The following is a 20,580-nucleotide window of genomic DNA, read 5'->3' as shown; positions in this document are numbered from 1 at the left end:
AACCATGCAAGCAAGGTATCCATCCACAGACTAGCTAGCTGGCTAGCTCACTGACGTTGAGAAACACGTGATGGTGTCTCCGCAGTATTTTTGGATATTTTATTTTCCAGGGGACAACGTCTTAAATACGCTGACGTTGAGAAACACGTGATGGTGTTTGTTCTTTTGCATGCACTTACTAGGCTTTGCTCCCACTAGCCAGAATCCTACTCAATAAGTGTCTCTGCAGTGTTTTGGTTGATCTCCCTGAGGTCAACCAGCATTCTTTTGGTAAAAATAAAATAATAAAGACATCATGCTTACCCTCTGTTCCTCCGGCCCGCTACTGTCTGATTCTTTGGTTTCTGGCTCACTGACAGTAAACTCAGCTCACTGGCTGCAGCAGGATAGTGTAGTGAGTCAGGACCCAGAGAAGCAGATGGTACCACGCCGGAGGAACGGAGGGTAAGCATAATGTCTGTATTATTTTTACCGGCTCTGCATAGAAGTAGTTAAATCAAATGTACCACCGGCTCATTGCTTTTGTGATGGATAGACCGGCACTGGGATGCCGGTACCACAGTCCTTTTTTTGATCCACGGCCCATTTCCAGTCTATTATCGAGCTCTAACCGGGGTTGAAGCACTGGAGGTGGGACCGCCTGCCCCCAGTGTGATGATCAGCCCTCCCCTCTTTGATGCAGCTCCACTGATTTTAATGGAGTCGCAACACAGAGGGGAGGGGGTTTCGTCACACTGGGGACAGATGGGCCCGCCTCCAGTGCTTCAACCCCGGCCGGTGCTCAGTAATAGAATGACGCCATAAATTTTTTTTAAAAAAGTGGCACCGGCATTCCCATGCTGGTGCCAGTCTATCCATGTAAAAATCACAAAAGTGATGTACATTCGCTTGAAAGAAAGTTGCCACTACATTCTTGGTCTAAAACTATTTACACCAGAAATCTCCATGTTACCTTGCACCTATTATTATAGTCCAATATCGCCTATCTGGACTTCAGCAAAGCTTTTGATACAGTTCCCCATAAAGAGCTGATACAGAAGTTGGAGAAAATTGGACTTAATCCCTGGATAGTTCGGTGGATTTGTGGTTGGCTGAAGAATAGATATCAGATGGTTGTTGGTAATGGTGTATTTTCCGAGCAGAGACTGGTTACAAGGGGTGTGCCACAAGGGTCTGTTCTGGGTCCTACTTTTTAATATGTTTGTGAGTGACATAGGAGAAGGGTTGGTGACGACACAAAAGTGTGCAATAGGGTTGATATTCCTGGGGGGGTCAGTAATATGGAAAATGATTTAGCTTTGCTAGAAACGTGGTCCAAACTGTGGAAATTGAAGTTCAACGTTTCCAAATGTAAAATAATGCACTTGGGGAGGAGGAATCCTCTATCCGAGTATCACATCGGCAGTACTGTGTTGGAAAAGACTTTAGAAGAGAAGGATTTAGGGGTAGTGATTTCTGACAGCCTTAAAATGAGTCACCAGTGCAACTAGGCGGTGGGGAAAGCAAATCGTATGCTGGGGTGTATAGCTAGAGGTATAACCAGTAGGAAGAGGGAGATTGTGATCCCGCTGTATAGAGCTCTGGTGAGGCCACATCTGGAATACTGTGTCCAGTTCTAGAGACCTCACCTAAAAAAGGACATTGATAAAATAGAACGGGTCCAAAGACAGGCTACAAAAATGGTGGAGGGTGTGAGGCATAAACCATATCAGGAAAGACTTAAGGATTTGAATCTGTATAGTCTGGAGGAAAGACGGGAAAGGGGGACATGATTGAAACCTTAAGTATGTTAAAGGACTAAATAAGGTTCAAGCGGGGAGTGTTTTTAGTAAAAAACTGAGCTCAAGAAGAAGAGGACAAAGTGAGAGGTTAGTTGGGGGAAAGATCAGAAGCAATGTGAGAAAATATTATTTTACTTAAAGAGTAGTAGATACCTGGAACAAACTTCCAGCAGAGGTGGTTGGTAAATCCACAATAACAGAATTTAAACACGCCTGGGATAAACATATATCTATCCTAAGATAATAAGAAAGAAAATACTAAAAGGGCAGATTAGATGGACCCAGTGGTCTTTTTCTGCCGACAATCTTCTATGTTTCTATGTTTCAATAAATACAATTCACAGATAAACAGTAGCACGCAGTTACATTTTTTACTTTAGTGCCCACATTTTGCATGCTAGATAGAGATCCTACACTGGGGAGATTAATAGTTATTCTTCTTTCCTCAACCTTGTGCACTTTTGACAGTTTTCATACATCTTTGGATCAGGAACTAAACTAAAAGCTGACATGCTCTATTATACATTAAAAATGCTCCGACTGCACAGATCAAATAAAATCTATTATTAATTCATGAATTCTGAAGCTTGTCCAAAATGGAATACATTGCTCGGAACAGAATTCAATTTTACTTTCTCTGACTAATCTTGCGAGCTACTGTAAGGAAATATTCCCTTAATATGGTACAATGTAGCTGTATACTTGTAGTCATAAGTCATCTCAGCTGCCTCCGCTCGGTGCGAGCGATGTACGCGGATGTATACAATTAGATTAATAAAGCCGACATTTCAAGGTAAGAGCCGTTTCCGTAATGTATATTAAATATCTAGGTGCCATCCGTTTATTTGTAAAGGCTAAGAGTTAAAGTAATTTCAAGGGAAGGATTAATAAATAATGGGCCATGTCTATTCATGCGGGGAAGTATGGTGTTTGTTGATATGACACTGTGTAACATGTGAAAATGGCATTTCATTGCATATTATTATTTAAACAACATCTTCAACGGAATATATAGAAGCTTACTATTAAGGTAAAAAAACCTGCATGAACCTTAAAGGACCATTTGAGAACTAGGAACCTTTCATATTTTGTTGAGCAACTGGTAAAAAACAAACAAACAAACAATAATAATAATAATAATAATAATAATAATAATAATAATAATAATAAGCCACACTTACCCACCCCTGGTCCTATGCAGCTCCTGGTCTATCAACTTCCTGTCCCTCCACTGATCTCCATTTGTTCCTACTTCTGAGATGAGATGTTCTAATAGGTCCTGCCTTCTAGACCAATAACTGGCTGATCGGCGAGTGATTGGCTGAGCAGGCAGACCCTGCTGAGATTACTCATTTTGGGAACTAGCAGTAGCTCTAGATATCCAAACTGATCATCAAATGCCCCCCCCCCATTGAATAATTCGGCAACCACCTGTATGTAAAAGGCAATGGGTGTGGACCCAAATAGTTTGGCCTTGGCCATACTCTAGACCCTAGAACATTGCCTAATTATTCCACCTTGTTCTCAAACTTTAACCTCAGTATTAGGATCTGGATTTTATGTGTAGTGGAGTGGCACAGATAGGATCAGAAGCATGGCAGCAGAGAGGAGCATGGACCAGAGTTATCGATTAAAGGTAACCTGGTAAACTCTGGATGCTGTGAGCAATAATATACAGATGGGAACCTGGGGGGGATCACAGTAGGGAAACTCTACACATGAATTGTGTAGCAGTTGAGAGTTGAGAGAATTCATATGTGAACAAGGGGACAATAAAAAAATAAGGTGACAAAATTCATATATTCATTGATTTAGATTTTTTTTTTAAAGCTAAGTTTCTATGGGGACATAAGGTTGCAATGGGGGCGGGGGGAGGGGGAGGAGAGGTCCAATGTATCGATCTGGTGGGATGTAAAGAATAAATTGTAGCACATGATATGTGAATAATACATGATACCTACCAGAAAGACCATTATGTTCATACAATAATGTAATCAGATCCTCTTTAATGTTATATGTTTTTCCAGGTCAAGTAGAACGATAAAAATTGAATCGCTCAAAGGTATGGCTAAATAACAACCGCCAATAAATGTCCATAAAAATGGTAACTAAAAAGTAGAAATAAAAAAGTAGTTTGCAGAGGAAGGTATGGACTGAAAGAATGACGAATCTTACCTGAGGATAGCCCTCTTTTGCGCAGGAGGCGAAGTGGATATAGGTCTGTCTCTTACCTTCATCCTCGGCACCATTTCCATGCACTTAGCTGTTTACTCCTCGGTCCAGTAAGATGGTTAGGAGCCCCGCCCCATAGCACCAATCCCAGATCAGAACTTTGGGGGTGGGGCAGTGCTCCTAATGGTGATCCAAATGGTCTTACTGAACTGAGAAGTAAATGAGTAATGATGGTTTGTCTCCTCCCAAGTTGTTTACTTACCTTGGTCCGGCAAGACTGTTAGGAGCACTGCACCACCCCCATGGTGCCGGCCAGGGTTGCCTTGGTGATATAGAGATGGGGCACTACTTCTAATAGCACCCCAATGCTCCTACTGGTCTTAAAGGACGTAAAGTAAACAACTTGGTGCACGGAAACGGCACCAAGGATGAAGGTAAGAGACATCCTGTGCATTTCTTGTGCACCAGGGACATATCAGCAGGTTAGATTTGTCTATTTGTTTTAGATTTGTTTAAAGAGCTGATGCTAAATAAAAGAAAACAAAATAGAGCTGTCACTTATAACAAAGAGAAAATTATAAAACTCCTTCAAGATATAAATCCAATCTGGAGTGTGGAAAAGATGTTGGTTGTTCCCAGTCAGATGTAAAAATAATGATTATTAATATGATATATATTTTTTTTTAATTGTCCTTTTATTTATTTTTTTGTAGCTTATATCCAGTAAGTAGGACACAATATAGGCAGAATACAGCACAGATCTCCCCAGTTCCAGCTATTCACTTTGTAAAAAGAACAGATGGATTAGTAAGAATCCTATTACTTTTCATTGTAGAGCTGATTGCTTGGAGAAGTGACAATGCCGTAATCGTGGCATTATGTTTCTTTAGGTTTCTATAAAGCTAATCACATCAAAGCAAAATGACTTCCTATTATCCCTTTAAGTCTCAAAATGTATATCTCGATAAACAGAACCTAGGTACAGTGGAGCAGCCGTGCACAGAGCGAATCCTCAGATTTAAAGAGGCGGTGTTGTATTGAATAAACATGTCTGCTCGTCCGAGATGAGCTTCATATTTATGGGGGTGTTGGGCATGATAACTGATGCAGAAGTCGCTGGTAAGTTATTATTTTGTCCTTGCAGATCTCAGAAAGTCGGTGCATAATCTCAACACCCAGCGACGTCTTGGCGCCGGGCTGGTGCTTACAGAGCAGACGACGGCAGGCAGCGATCAGGGCCGATTCTAGCTTTTGTGCTGCCTGAGGCGAAAATTTAAATGGCGACCCCCCCCCCCCAATCCTAGAATCAATTGTTTTTCAACTATTCCCATGTGAATACCGCAGCTATCAGTAAACTTATTATTTTTTCAATGTGTATTATGATGTTATGCTGGACCTCATAACACACCTCAGCTGCTGCAGAACCTCATAAGACTCTTACTTTATACCAGGCATAATATTTAAGCTGAAATTGTTGTACTAAAAGTTCCAGCACAGAGAGGCTGAGGGCTGAATCCAGACAAGCTGTGCGCTTCACTACTAACTAGTCTGCACAGCATGGCAGCTTGCCACTCCACACTATTTAACAGTATAGTGTGGTATAGGGCAGTGTAGTGTACAGAGTATATATTGCAGCACATGTGGATGCATATTGTAGTATATTAGTGGAGGGGGTGGTAAATAGTAACACGTGTGGATATATATGTACACTGGGGGCGATAGATAGATAGATAGATAGATAGATAGATAGATAGATAGATAGATAGGAGATAGATAGATAGATAGATAGATAGATAGATAGATAGATAGGAGATAGATAGATAGATAGATAGATAGATAGATAGGAGATAGATAGATAGATAGATAGATAGATAGATAGATAGGAGATAGATAGATAGATAGATAGATAGATAGGAGATAGATAGATAGATAGATAGATAGATAGATAGGAGATAGATAGATAGATAGATAGATAGATAGGAGATAGATAGATAGATAGATAGATAGATAGATAGATAGATAGATAGGAGATAGATAGGAGATAGATAGGAGATAGATAGATAGATAGATAGATAGGAGATAGATAGGAGATAGATAGATAGATAGATAGATAGATAGATAGATAGATAGGAGATAGATAGATAGATAGATAGGAGATAGATAGATAGATAGATAGGAGATAGATAGATAGATAGATAGATAGATAGGAGATAGATAGATAGATAGATAGATAGATAGATAGGAGATAGATAGATAGATAGATAGGAGATAGATAGATAGATAGATAGATAGATAGATAGATAGGAGATAGATAGGAGATAGATAGATAGATAGATAGAAGATAAATAGATAGATAGATAGGAGATAGATAGATAGATAGATAGATAGATAGATAATAAATAAATAGATAGATGATAGATAGATAGATGATAGATAGATAGATGATAGATAGATAGGAGATAGATAGATAGATAGATAGATAGATAGATAGATAAAATAAAAGAGGTGATAAAGATATTAATACAGACAGACAATGAGCACAAGTTTTCTTACTCAAAAGCCAGGGGTAGACATGGAGGGAGACAGAAGGTCCTGGAGGCTGCCCAGGGAGGTTGAAGAGGTAGGAGGAGGCACACAGGCCGTGCACAGGTCACAGGTCCTCCACCACAGGGAAGCACCTCTTGTGAAGATTAACCCTAAAGCTGCCTCACACATACAGACTTCCCAGCACAAAGTTTAGCAGCAGCAGGGTAACCTCATCTCCTTCTCCTCCACCTACACTGGGACACGGGCCTGACAGTGACAGGAGGAGAAAGCACCCCCCTCCCCTACTCACACAACGGGACTCCTCTATCCACTGCTCTCTTCCCCTATACTGTAAGCCGGCACAGGGCTAAGGCCCCTCTCCCAGGCCAAGTGACAACAGAGCCATACAGCAGACAGGTAAAGATCAGACTGGGGTTTTTATCTTGGCTGGGGGAGGGGTCTCGAGCCTGTGAGTGCCTGCTTACAGTACAGGGCAAGTCCGACACTGTATGGGGCCGGACAGGGACTGAGCAATGTTAGGGGGCCGGGGCTGCTGTCATTTCAGTGCAGTAAAACTTTACTAAAATGACAGTGGCAGAGAAGATTCTGCCGCCCCCTGCAGGATGACAGGAGCTGCCGCCTGAGGCAGAAGCCTCAGTCTGCCTCATGGCAGAAGCGGGCCTGGCAGCGATCATAGCTGTGTCATAATACAGCTAGACCTTGACTGGTCTAAGAATATGCAGTCATACAAAGATACATATGTAAAAGACAGTCATCACTTCCTCAGCTATGGGATGAAGGCTACAATACTCAACATTCGAATCATCTTCAATTCATCTCCACAAAAGAAAGAAGGAAGAATACGATTTTTTTTTTTTTACTTTAAGTCCATTATAAATATGTTCTCGGATGCGGTTAACAATATCTCCCTTCTGTTTTCAAAAATTCACTGACTATTGTTTTATTGTTAAAATTCTAGCGAGTCCAAGCAATTATAGAAACCATAGAGGACGGAAGAGAAATGTGTTCTCCTCAGCAGAACGAAGAACAAAGCACGCATTTTCCTCTTGTACATTTCGGTTTGCTTTCCTGTTAGTGGTTTATTTATTGGATCTAAGTCATTTTCCATTAGGTAATAAAAGCGTGAAGCACAGACCAGGTAAACACAAGCTTGGCCCCGGGTTATTATTTTTAATATAAAACATACCAAAAATGGCACAATATCTTCTTAGGTAGCTGTGGATTTACACTGGATGTAGTACAGCTAGGACCTGTTTATTTGGGTCTTTTACCATCTAGCAGTGTGCCTCTTGGCAATACGTATGCTATTTCTGGTGTCAGGCTGGTTTTGTGCACGATGTCTCTCCTCCCCTTTTCTCCCTCCAATCTCATAACATTCAGTTTCACAGAAAAGGAGAAAAACTGCAGTTGCATCCCCCCTCCCCCCCTTTATCTGTTTACACTTTTGGAGACTGAGGACACAGATTCCTGGAAGATAGTTCCTTTACATCCCAAGCTGCTGACACTGTTAGGCTAGGTTCACAGGACGTTCAAAAAACAGAAAAGACGCCTACTTTTTCTATTAAAAAAGACGTCAATTTTTCCTGCGATTTAATTGACTTCAATGCAATGCATCGTAGTCAATAGAATGATGGACATCCAATGCGCACAGTGTATAAAATGACGGACGTTGTCTGCTGAAACGTAAAAAAAAAGATCTTGACAATTATTTTTGGACATCTTTTGAAAACAGCATCATTTTTAGTTATTCACGCACAGTTTTTCTATTTTCACCGTCCTTTTGACTGTTTTTATTATTATTTTCGATGGACTTTCTTAATTAAAGACACAACCAATGGGTAATCAGTCCACCATTTTTCCATTGACTTCCATTATAAAAAAAAAATGGATCAAAATGCATCCATTTTATTTTTAACGTACTTGACCCTATTTTTGTGTACGTTAAAAAAACTCATGCATCTTGATTCATTTTTTTTTTTATAATGGAAGTCAATGGAAAAACAGATAATTTTTTCTGTTGATGCCGATTTGCGCATTATTTTATTCGCAAATGGCCGATTAGCGAATAAAATATTCGCAAATCGGCGCTTTCCGCCGAGTATGCCGGGGGGGGGGGGTGGCGAGGGGTGGGTGTGAAGGGGGCGGACTCAGAGTCCGCGCGATTCACCATCCGTTCCGCCAAAAGATACGCCAAAAAACCTACTCCAGTCCTCAGCTGGCGTAGGTTTTCGGCTGTGCGCACCAACGCGCACGGGATTTATGTAGAGGCAGTCCGCGCTGGAGATGCTGGGACATTTTTTAGTCCGGCGTAAAAACCCGGGCCTAATAAATGTCCCCCTTACTGTTAATCCAGCGTTACTAAACTACAACATTCCCGAAAATTACACTGAGGATGAAGGTAAGAAAAAAAGATTCACAGGGGGACATTTATTAAATCCGGCGTTTTTTACGCCGGACTTAAAAATGTCCCCGCATCTCCAGAGCTACGGGGATTTATGTAGAGGCGGACTGCCTCTACATAAATCCCGTGCTCTTCGGTGCGCACCGCCGAAAACCTACGCCAGCTGAGGAGTAGAGTAGGTTTTCGGCGTATCTTTTGGTGGAACGGATGGTGAACCGCGCGGACTCTGAGTCCGCGCCCTCCGTTCCGCCTCCTTCACACCAACTCCCCGCCCCCCCCCGGCGTACTCGGCGGAAAGTGCAGATTTGCGAATATTTTATTCGCAAATCGGCCATTTGCGAATAAAATATGCGCAAATCGGCACTTTCCGCCGAAAATCATCCGTACGCCGAATGATACATGTCCCCCATAGTGTTTGAAACCAGTATTAGGCTATCTATGTAGCCCCCCAATTGTGAAGAAATAGAGAATTAAAGCACATGCACGGTCAGCCACTCCACAGATCTCTGTTCTCAAAACTCCAGAAGCCCCCCCACAATCAGATAGAAATCCCTTATCCAGTGTCGGACTGGGGTATCTGGGGCCCACCAGAGGAAATTATCCTGGGGGTCACCAATGAAGAACCAGTGAGAAATTACATGTCAATCAGTGCTAGTGCAAGTTCTAAAGCTGGGGGCCCACCGGAGGATTCTCCGTTCCTCTGGTGGGCCAGTCCAGCATTGCCCTTATCCTGTGGATAGGGGATAACTTTGTTAGTTGGACAAACTTTGTGAAGTCTACCACTTTGGACTGTTGAATCATTTGATCACCTAACTGGCACTGACACTGAGTAGTATTTATCAGACTCCCTTTCGGTTATGTTTTTGGCAACGCTTATAGTATCTATTTCCACTAACGTCCTTCCATTATATAATCAATATCCTATTCACTAAAACCTTTGATGGATGATTTATTCTTTGGATGAAGTATTCTTAAAGGATTGCTGAATTATTTAATAAATCACTGGGATAAATTCTACAATTATAGTTTTGAAATGAATTTAATGATATCCATTTAATTGTTGAGTTATTTATTTTTGCGTCAGTCTGTTGTGTTTATTATATGTGTGAATAGAGAATTTTCTTTAAAGGTCTACTCCTTTTTCTTTCAAATTTTCAGAAAATTATAAAGATTTGTAATTTACTTCTATTTAAAAATTTTAAGTCTTCCCATACTTATCAGCTGCTGTATGTGCTGCTAGAAGTGGTGTATTTTTTCAAGTCTGACACAGTGCTCTGTGCTGACATCTCTGTCCAAGACAGGAACTGTCCAGAGCAGGAGAGGTTTTCTATGGGGATTTGCTGCTGCTCTGGACAGTTCTTGTCTCAGACAGAGGTGGCAGCAGAGAGCACTGTGTCAGACTGGAAATAATACACTAATTTCTGAAAGACATACAGCAGCTGATAAATATGGGAAGACTTAAGATTTTTAAAAAGTAGTAAATGACAATTCTTTATAAATGTTCTAAAACCAGTTGTTATGAAATGAAAAGATTTTCACCGGAGTACCCTTTTAAATTTAAATTAATCTCTTATATTTTAATTCTGACACCAAAGAGATAAATCATTTTAGTTTGGGTTGTGCTCCATTTACATCCAATAATATTTGGTATTTTTGTCGCTGGCCTGTGCTCATTTGAGGCCATAGACTCGGTGGTATATTGTACGTGTGTATCATTCTGCTTGATTTATGTTTCCCTCCCCCGAAACTTAAGGTACAATGGCTATCATGCTCATACACCATAAGCTCAGATAGCATTACATAAAGGATGGTGTTACTCTCTTTAGTATCAGCAGGTAAACAATACAAATACTGTAAATACAGTAATACAGTATATGGTATCTACAGGTGCTTACAATATGCACAGTAAAAAGCAGGGTAAAGATTTTGAACAATTACAAACACACAGTATTAAAAGCTCATCATGTTACTACTAAGAACCCCAATAGTGGATATAGTTTCCCTCCCCCACCCCATACTCTATACAGTGTCTATCCGCACAGCATGCAAAAAACGCTGGTTGACCCCAGGGAGATCAACCAAAAAACTGCAGAGACACCATCACGTGTCTCGACATCAGTGTATTCTAGGAAAATGCCCCCAAGGAAATTTCCCAGGAGGCAATGTCCTAGAATACACTGACATCGAGACATGTGATCGTGTCTCTGCAGTGTTTTGGTTAATCTCTCTGAGGTCAACCAGCGTCCTTTTGCATGCACTTACTAGGCATTGCTCCCACTAGCCAGAATCCTACTCCACACTGATGAGGGGCAAATACCTCGAAACAGCTGTCTGTGGATGGATACCTTGCTTGGGTGGTTTACTTGACTGGAGATATTCTTGGCCTACTTGTTCCTTCACTGAAGTCGAGACATGTGATGTTGTCTCTGCAGTGTTTTTTTGCATATGCGCACAGCATGGCCTTAGGCTCAGAATCATACAATTATAAAAAAAAAACATAAGAGACGAGAATGACAACCTGATCATCCAATTATTGACTGACTGAGACGGACATTGTGAGCAGGCTTTCGCTCTTGTTTTAGTCAGAAAGTGGAGGTGTCTGCGATTAGCGGGGGGCACTGATGAAGAGCGGACAAGTACGTTTTGATGAGTGAAGAAACTTTTAAGGATCGGTTCGGACAAACCTAGAATTCGGTGAACCTGCCGAACCAAATTTTTGAAAAGTTCTCTGATCTCCAATTCTCTGATCTCCATGTTGTCGAAGAACTGGTAGAAGTTTCCTAGTGGTAGGCCATATATCTAGGAGCTTCTCTCTATGGGCTTTGAAGCACCTCTCTCAGAGATTTCCTAGGAAGAAGGGTCTGTATAACATGGCCTAATCTTGTTGATTGAGGCTAGGCGAGATTGAGAGTATTTAGGAATCAATTTACATTCAATTGCGTCTTCAAGTCAGAAAGAGATAAGTGTGTCTCGAGATTGTATAGCAAACAATAAAACATCTCAGATTCCTCTGCAATCTCTTCTGTGTTAGAGACTGTTATGATGGATTTAATAAACTAAGTCGTATTCTTTTTTTTCCCACGAAAAGTGACATAAGTCTATTCCCTTTATCCCCATGGGCTAAGCTTTTCATTTTCACGTCTTGGAATTGTTTGGCTGATTTTACGTGTAAGTGATTCTGTAGTTAGCGTCTGAGGTCGTTCGGATCCTTTTGAATTTGGAGGGATTTGGGCTTTTAGCGCGTACGGGTTTTAATGAGAATATTCGGGCTGGTTGGGAGTTCAGAGTTTTCCTTCTTTCGATTTTCTTTCTGGCACATAAAGTAATGAGTTCTCTTCTGATGTATGCTTTGTGTGCTTCCCAAACAATTGTTTGAGATCCACCACTGGTGAAATTCATGGGAAAGAAAGAGGCGAGTTTGTTTTATTCCGTCTCCATGTCTCCGTGTCCATGTTTCGGATGGTAGGTAATTGAAATGGGAGTGTGTAGAAATGGGCTAAATCTATATGGTTTTTGGATATGGATTCATAGCCCAGTCTTTGAACAGAGCAGAAGAATACGTGAAATATTTGGAGCTAAAATCAAGTAGATGCCAGGTATTGACCAATGCAGTTTATAAATGATTTGATGCCTCCTTGATCCTCATAATGTGTTAAAAAAATGTTTTTGTTAAGGAAAATAGGAAATGGCCTTAACAAATAAAAACAACACCTAGAGTCAGATTGGGAAACCAAGGGGAGAACTGCCTGCTGTCAAATGTTCTGGTCTTCTTTCTCCTTCCAGTGATGTTTTATTAGGTGCCAATTGCCGGTTCAGTCTATTACTGGGTGGAGTTGGATGTTCCCATCTGAATAAAACATTACAGGAACCAGGAAGAAGATTGCAAGAGGGACCGGAACTGTTGACAGAGGCAGCGTGGGAGCAGGATAGGTGAGTATGCCATCTTTTAGTTTTAAATACACGGGGCGGGGAGGCTTAGACAATAGTAATATATTCACTAAGAAGTGTGCGTCTCTTTGTGAAATTGGTCAAGTAAAAGGGGTTGGGGCCAAATTTAAGACTGGCGAACGAGTATACCAGTCTTCATAAATCCCCCCATAGGGTTATAGGAAGAAATTGATGGACTTTTTCCAACTTAATCAACTATATAACTTTTCTTATGGTGCCGCTAGAAGTATACGGTTACATATTGTACCTCTGTATGGCTCCAATGTTTCTTCAATTGTCGTATTACAAAAATAGTTACTTCCTGAGGAGACTATCTCTATAATAGAGTGTCATACGGAGAGGCAGCATAGCAGTGCACTTAGTTCCTATGGCTCAGTAATACACAGTACTCTGTAGGCATCTATATTTGCTGGTTCTAATGTATTTGCTTTACGCTTTCCTCATACTTGATGAATCATTATATGTTTGGCATCTATACAACTATGATGATTTGCCGGGTGGGTAATAAATAAATATACCAAGAACGTTTTCTCTATCTCATAATTAACAAGGAGAAGTGATGTGTTCTATGCTTTTGATGAATAGGCGACACACGGCTAAAGTGTGCCGATAAAGGATGTGGTTCCATTGGGATAAATTAGTTTTAAGCGCTAAAATGCCCTTGGTACTTAGAGGTTATGAAATGTAACTTCTCATTTGCACCTAAGGTAACAAATAAATCACAGGTCTCTTGAAAGGGATATAAATTTAGTCCAGTGCTTTTAACTAGTAGGGTGAGACACGTCTCTGGGGCTTCAGTGATTACAGACAACACGATAAATCTTATCGGCTAGCAGTAAAACCATACACATATTAGAGATAGAATTTGAAAGGGATTTTTCCATTTGACAGATCTAACTATTGTAGACTGCATTGGTTTAATAGATGGTGCATGTGGCATGATAGGGTACAGTATTGCACGGTAGACAATAGGCCAAACTCAGGGCCGGCAAATCTAACCACCGTTATATTAGTTTCGGATCATAGTTCAGATTGGTATAAGCCCAAGAGCGGTGCCTATAGCATACACATAGGCAGGAGTCTCTGTACACTGAGTGGCTGGGCCCATGCAATGCATTGTAGTGAGTGGAAGCTTTTCCCAGGATATCGGGAAATCCTGGATCCAATCCAAACTTCTCCCAGTTTCCCGCGTTTGGACCCAGCTTTTCCTCTGCACCTGAGGTGGAGCGGCATGGAGCGGAGCAGTGTTGAAAGTCCAGCGGCATGATGAGTGGAACGCTGATCAAACGAATCGCTTTGCTTCGTTTTGATGACTGATTCACTCATCTCTAATTATGTTACTTAATATAGCAGATTTTTTGTGGAGATCTAAACATGATGCTCAGAGCCATTAGTGGCGCAAAGAGAGTATGAATGGTATTGAACACTATGGGGGGATTTATCAAGACCGGTGTACACCCCTTTCCCCGCCCAAACCTGTGTCCGGCATAACAAATCCAGCAGATGTAGATTTGGATCATGCTTTATGCCTGCAAGAAGCGTAAATCATGATAATGAGGCATAGGAGAAGGCTCCCCACCTTGCCACGCCCCTCAAGCCCCTCCTGCCCACCCATCGGGCGACCAGGGGATATGGAAGGCGTAGATATTATGGACAAGTGCAAATTATGGTAGAATAAATCAGCAAATAGACAAAAGTTCTGGACATACTTAGTCGTAAGTAGGTTGCCAGACATCATCGTTTTCTAGGACGTTTATAATAATGTTACTTGCTGGGTTTTTCTCAGTCCTGAACCTTTCTCCTAGAAACAATCAACTAGGTAATTACCCTATGCCATTCACTATGTGGTTACTTGTTAAGGGTGTGTTCACACATTCAGGTTTTTAATTGCAATTATTGAATACAAATCCTGGAACAGATCACAATGGAGGACACGTATAAGAAAAACCTGAAAATTTTTTTCTGGCTTTGTATTCAATAATTGCAATAAAAACCTGTACTTACGAATGTATCTACGATTTTGAGGGCATTGTTCTAGGCTAAACCTGTTATACTTATGGTACTTTTACACGGAGCGATAATTCGCCCGATCGCATGATTAACGATTTTGAATGAACAATGTTTTTTTTTATAACGATCAGCATTTAGACGGAACGATACATCGTACGGAAAATTCGCTATGCGATCGTTTTGCGATCGTTTAAGCCTATCTCACACATAGGTGAAATCGCTGAAAGAATGTTTACACTGAACGATCTGCAAATTTTTTGCGAACGATCAACGATGATTTGAGAACATGTTGAAAGATCAAAATGAATGATTTTTTGCTCATCGTTTGATCGTTCGCTGCGTTTACACGAACGATTATCATTCGAATTCGATCGTTATCGCACAAAAACGAACGATCAATCGTTCCGTGTAAAAGGACCATTAGTCTTAGGCTATATTCACACTTTGGGAACATATCGGGGAAAGGAGGCCATCTTATTATATAGACAGTTGCTAATAAAGATTATAATAATTATTGGCCCTGACCGTCCTTCCCCACTATGTTCCCGAAGTGTGAACGCCATAGCCAACACCCCTTACATATGCACACCACAAAGCCAGGCTTAATAATCTCCCCCATTATGTTTCCTGCTTTATGCACATAATACTTGGAAACCCTTCTAAAAACAATCAAACTGTACTATAGGTCCTATTAGACAAAGCGATTTTTAATAATTGACAATAAACGATCGCAAACTAAATTGTTTATTGTTAACCTGAAATCGTTCACCATATTACACGTTAGTTACGATTTTTACAAGGTTTGTTACTACGATCGTTTACTCCATCTGATCCCAGCAAAAGACGGAACGCTTTGGAATTATACTGAATGATTAGGAAACTAATGCAGAATTACAGCAAAAGATTAACAATTATTTTAGGGCCATATTACACGGGACAATTATCGTTCAAAAAACTGTTAGATTTTCCGGATTTAAACGATAATCATTTTGTGTAATAGCAGGCAACAATTAAACAACCAACGAGAATCTGGTTCCAACCAAAGGACAAGCGCAAGAAGTAAGTAAAGATCATCGCCCTGTGTAATAGGGTGAATGATTTAAGATCTTTTGTCATAGCGGTCATTTATGATCGTTTATCGTTAATCACCGAAAAATCATCCCATGTAATACCACCGTTAGGGTCAGACCTAAATCAACGATCAATGACACAGGATTTTCTGTTCGTTGCCTGGAATTACACAGGATGATTATCATTTAAATTCGATATAATGATTTTCTGCATATCATAATCGTCCTGTGTAATAGAGCCCTATATCATCTTAAGGAAGGAGAATATTTTGGGTTCTGTTGGTTGTACAGCACCACCACATAGTAGGGTGAGGCACAATCATCAAAAGTACCCCTCTAGTGAAAATCAATATGTGGTCTTTAATTTGGAATTGGTTCATGCATTTCCCTCTTTATATGCTCCTGTCCTATGCCCATTTTGTATCTTTATCTCACCCTTATTATATAGTCGAAGAGTTGACCTTCTAGATATTATTAAAATATAGATATGAGCTAACCGGGTTCGGGTTCGAGCCGATCCGAACCCGAACGTTCATTATTTGATTAGCTGGGCTGCTGAACTTGGATAAAGCTCTAAGGTTGTCTGGAAAACATGGATACAGCCAATGACTATATCCATGATTTCCACATAGCCTTACGGCTTTATCCAAGTTCAGCCGCCACCGCTAATCAAATGCCGAACGTTCGGGTTCAGATCGACTCGAACCCGAACCCGGTTTGCTCATCTCTATTATTTATTTAACACCACTTTAAAGTATGGCAACTTTTCAGGTCATCATCCCTTCATCAGGCTTGGATGCCATGAATCCAAGCATGGACGCAGAAGGGTGAGCTCGTAGTGCAATCGCTGTATTAGCACATAGTATACTGTGTCCATGCCTGACTTCATGGTGCCTGTCTACTACTTTGATCACATCAAATGGGCTCGACTTTTCTTCTACCACACAGTACTATTGTCGGATTGGAGGATGGCTACTTTTGTTGTCCATTGGACAATAGAGAATGCTGCCTATTATCTTGTAGCTATAACCATTCTATTAATTTGAAGCTTATAATTCATAACATATACATGGGGCCAATTGTCTATCTTCATGTCTATGAGTACAATGTATAATGGGAGTTTTATAATATACCTAAATACATATTAAAATTCCCCACCCTCTGGTTGTATTGAATATATTATCATCCGTTTGACAATGAAGAGAAAGGACTGAGCGTTATGTTCCATCGATGACTTATTCTTAAAGCTTTATGCATCGCAAGAATAATCCTCTTACTGGATGATAACCTGGTATGATTAACCCTTCCCTGTAGAGGCTCTCCTTCCCATATTATATATAGCAGACTACTGATTGAGATTAATTATAGGATGTCGAAGGACATATCTACAGAGTTAACATAGTCGTGAGAATCTGAGAATCAGTGATGAATAATAACTGTGCAGTCGCTTTATTGCTGTGATTTAGAAAAGCAAGGACAGCCAGACTCGGCATGAAGAAGCTATTATAAAGGATTGGAAGCCTGGCACAGTACTGTATTCTCATGGTTTTTTTCGTATTTACCTGTGTGCTTGCTATCATCCACATTATATCTACAGAGAACAAATGAGGCTCGGTTCACATTGCAAGGAAACTTTATGTTTGGTGCCTACTGCGTGGTAATGCATACAAACAGATACGCCAAATATAAAGCTGTGATATCTGCAACAGTATACAATATAATTGCATGTTCACTTCCTGTCACTAGTCCTTCAGGCCTAACTGCATGGAGCAGCATGTGTCCTCTCTGCATGCAGTATAGATGCCGCCACTAGAGGGGGCGTGTGCACACCTTTCCAGATTTAAAGGCTCAGTGCATTAATTATCTTTACCGGTGGCTTAGGTATATGAGAAGGCTTCCTGCATATGTGCCTATGAGGTCCTATGATGCTGCCAAGGTGTCTCTGCTATTGTGCTCAACAAGCTTTCCTGAGCTACCATAGCCGTTATTTCCCTGCCCAGTGTTCCTGAATTCTCTGCCCTGGTTCCTGTGTTCCCAGCTGTGGTGTACCCAAACCCTTGTGTTCCTGCATTCTCTGCCCTGGTTCCTGTGCTTTCCTTTGTGTTGTCCCTGCACTCTCTGTCCTTGTTCCTGGGTTCCCGCTGTGTTGTACCCATACCCAGGTGTTCCTGCTGTCTGGTCCTGCTGTCTGTGTTCCTGTCATGAGGTGATTCCCATACCTAACTGTGCCTGTCTGTTACATCTATTGTGCCTGAACTGTAAGTGGATGCTCACCACCCTTGCTATCTGACCTGCCTGGAACAGCTGCCATGATTTCTGTCTTCTATCTCAAGAGGTAGTGGCTTGGCATGTCCTCCAGGAAAGCCCATCTCCACCATCAGGAGTATCTTGTGAAGGATACACCTAGGATACACCTAGACGCTGATCCTGGCAGTGTCTATCAAGAAAAAAAACATATAATGCCTGTATAGAAAAATACATATGGTTTCCTTTAAAATAAAAAGATTTAAATATACATTCTTTTGGCACCTGACATATAAGTTCTATAGACCAGTCAGGTCTTAATGACCTATTCTCACACTAGTATTAGATTGGGGGAGTGCTGTAAACAAGCACCCCTGCCAAACAGCTGATGAAATGCACAGAAAGCAGACAGCGCCAAACATTGTGTAGTGGCCATTCTGAGGTACTGCAGCTCAACTTTGAAGTGAATGGAAAGTGAGCTGCAGCAACTCAGCATTGCCCCTTTACAATGTACGTCTGCTTCCTGCTCTATTTTCTGTGTATGCCAAATGACTGGTGGGGTACTAGGTGTTGGTACTTATTTGATCTGGTATTGATTACCTATTGAGAGCACAGGTTATTGAAAGGAAAGAAAACTAACTAGCAGGTCAGAAGACTCTAACTTGCTGTTCTGTTTCCATAGCGCACAGGATGCTAAGAATTAAGTTTTTTTTTTTTTTAATCTATCTGCCATTGATTTCACTATACCAAAATACAATATTTTTGCCTAGTACAAGTTTTAACATGCTCAGAGATCAGGCATCTATCATTTACTGTCAAATGAAGTGTCAACCTAGCGCATATATATATATATATATATATATATATATATATATATATATATATATATATATATTGTGTATGTTCTCCCTGTGCTGTGTAAATAGCAATGACCATCAAGGTATGGACACCACAAGACCCCTGATAATTGCTTGTGCTCTCTGACACAAGATGTTAGCAGCTGACTCTTTACAGGGAGGAGATGTCGGTGCACTGGGTTCCCGGGCACCAAACTGGACATTTGCATAAGTACAAACCAGAGGAGTTATCTGGAACAGGGCTGCAATGGGAGGAATGGACGGTGTTGATTAGGTGATATGGAAATCTTAGTCGAGTAGTTATAGTGGTACATTCACTTTAATATTATGTACTTTGCTGCTATCTACTGGTTATTTCTTGGCATGGTCAGGCCACTTGTATCAGTTGGATATTCCTCAGGGGGCTAAGAAATCAGCTTAGGCAGCGCACAGTTTAGTTTGGTGTAGGATATGAGAGAGATCTGGGCTCCCAAGGGACCTTCACTCCGGGACTACTGCAATAGCCCAGAGATACAAGTCCAGTCCAGACCAAAAAGGTCTTCCTATATTCTCAAGAATCCTCTATAATGAGAGGAATACGTTAGTAGTTAAACATTATGCCTTATTGCATTCCAAGACCTGTTAAGGCTTCAAGCTGGGCATGGTCATCAAAGTAGCTGATTTAGCTACCCCTATTGGCCTACACCATGCACTTAGGTATTGTAGAGCATCAGTGAAACTAGTCTGAAGTACCTACCATTGTACACCAGAAACCCCTTAGAAGAAAATAATCTTGGAACTATAGTTACATAGTTAATAAGGTTCATCAAGTTCAACTTAGAACCCTACTGTGTTGATCCAGAGGAAGGCAAAGGCCCTCATGAGACAGTTGCCAATTGCCAAATCACAGGGAGAAAAATTCCTTCCTGACTCCACTATGGTGATCCAAATAAATAAATTTGAGCACAACAGATTCAGAGACCCTTATCCAACTCACTAGCCTACTAGGGGTGTTCCCTATATTTTTTATTTGAGAAAAGTAAAGAGGAAGAATCCTTTGTCTTGTAGCTACTGTGTTTCCCGGAAAATAAGACAGGGCCTTATATTAATTTTTGGTCCCAAAGAGGTACTATGGGGGAGATTTATCAAACATGGTGTAAAGTAGAATTGGCTTAGTTGCCCCTAGCAACCAATCAGATTCCACCTTTCATTTTTTAAAGAATCTGTGAGGAATGAAAAGAGGAATCTGATTGGTTTCTAGGGGCAACTAAGACAAATCTACTTTATACCACTTTGATAAATCTTCCCTTATGTCTCATTTTCGTGGGATGTCTCTCCCCCCCGGCTCTCCGTCCAGCTTCCTCCCGGCTCTCTGTCCAGCCTCCCCCCCCCCCGACTCTCCGCCCGGCTCTGGGGGGCACCTTAATTTAGGGTGTGGGTGACTTATTTTCAGGGTGATGCCTTACTTTAGGCTAGTTGTTAGGTAACTTGGGGTGTCTTATTTTAGGAGGATGTCTTATTTCCGAGGAAACACAGTATTATTTCTTCTGCAACACCAAGGTTACAAGTTC

General features: G+C 41.0%; 1 protein-coding gene and 1 long non-coding RNA gene across 3 annotated transcripts in view; one reads left to right on the top strand and one right to left on the bottom strand.

Moving 5' to 3' along the window:
• LOC138766225 (uncharacterized) overlaps nucleotides 1–5,164 on the top strand; it is a 59,360-nt gene extending 54,196 nt beyond the window's left edge. Inside the window, exons 2-3 of the long non-coding RNA XR_011358705.1 lie at nucleotides 3,809–3,843; nucleotides 5,098–5,164. This is a non-coding gene — a long non-coding RNA (uncharacterized lncRNA). The remainder of the gene's footprint in view (nucleotides 1–3,808; nucleotides 3,844–5,097) is intronic.
• Nucleotides 1–20,580, bottom strand: part of LOC138765645 (5-hydroxytryptamine receptor 2A-like) — a 396,926-nt gene that overhangs the window by 100,841 nt on the left and 275,505 nt on the right. The gene's annotated exons all lie outside the window — the stretch shown is intronic.

Source organism: Dendropsophus ebraccatus, chromosome 10 (genome assembly GCF_027789765.1).
Source record: "Dendropsophus ebraccatus isolate aDenEbr1 chromosome 10, aDenEbr1.pat, whole genome shotgun sequence".
Classification (NCBI taxonomy): domain Eukaryota; kingdom Metazoa; phylum Chordata; class Amphibia; order Anura; family Hylidae; genus Dendropsophus; species Dendropsophus ebraccatus.
Note: the sequence above shows the minus strand (reverse complement) of the source record. Positions and strands in the feature narration are given on the sequence as shown.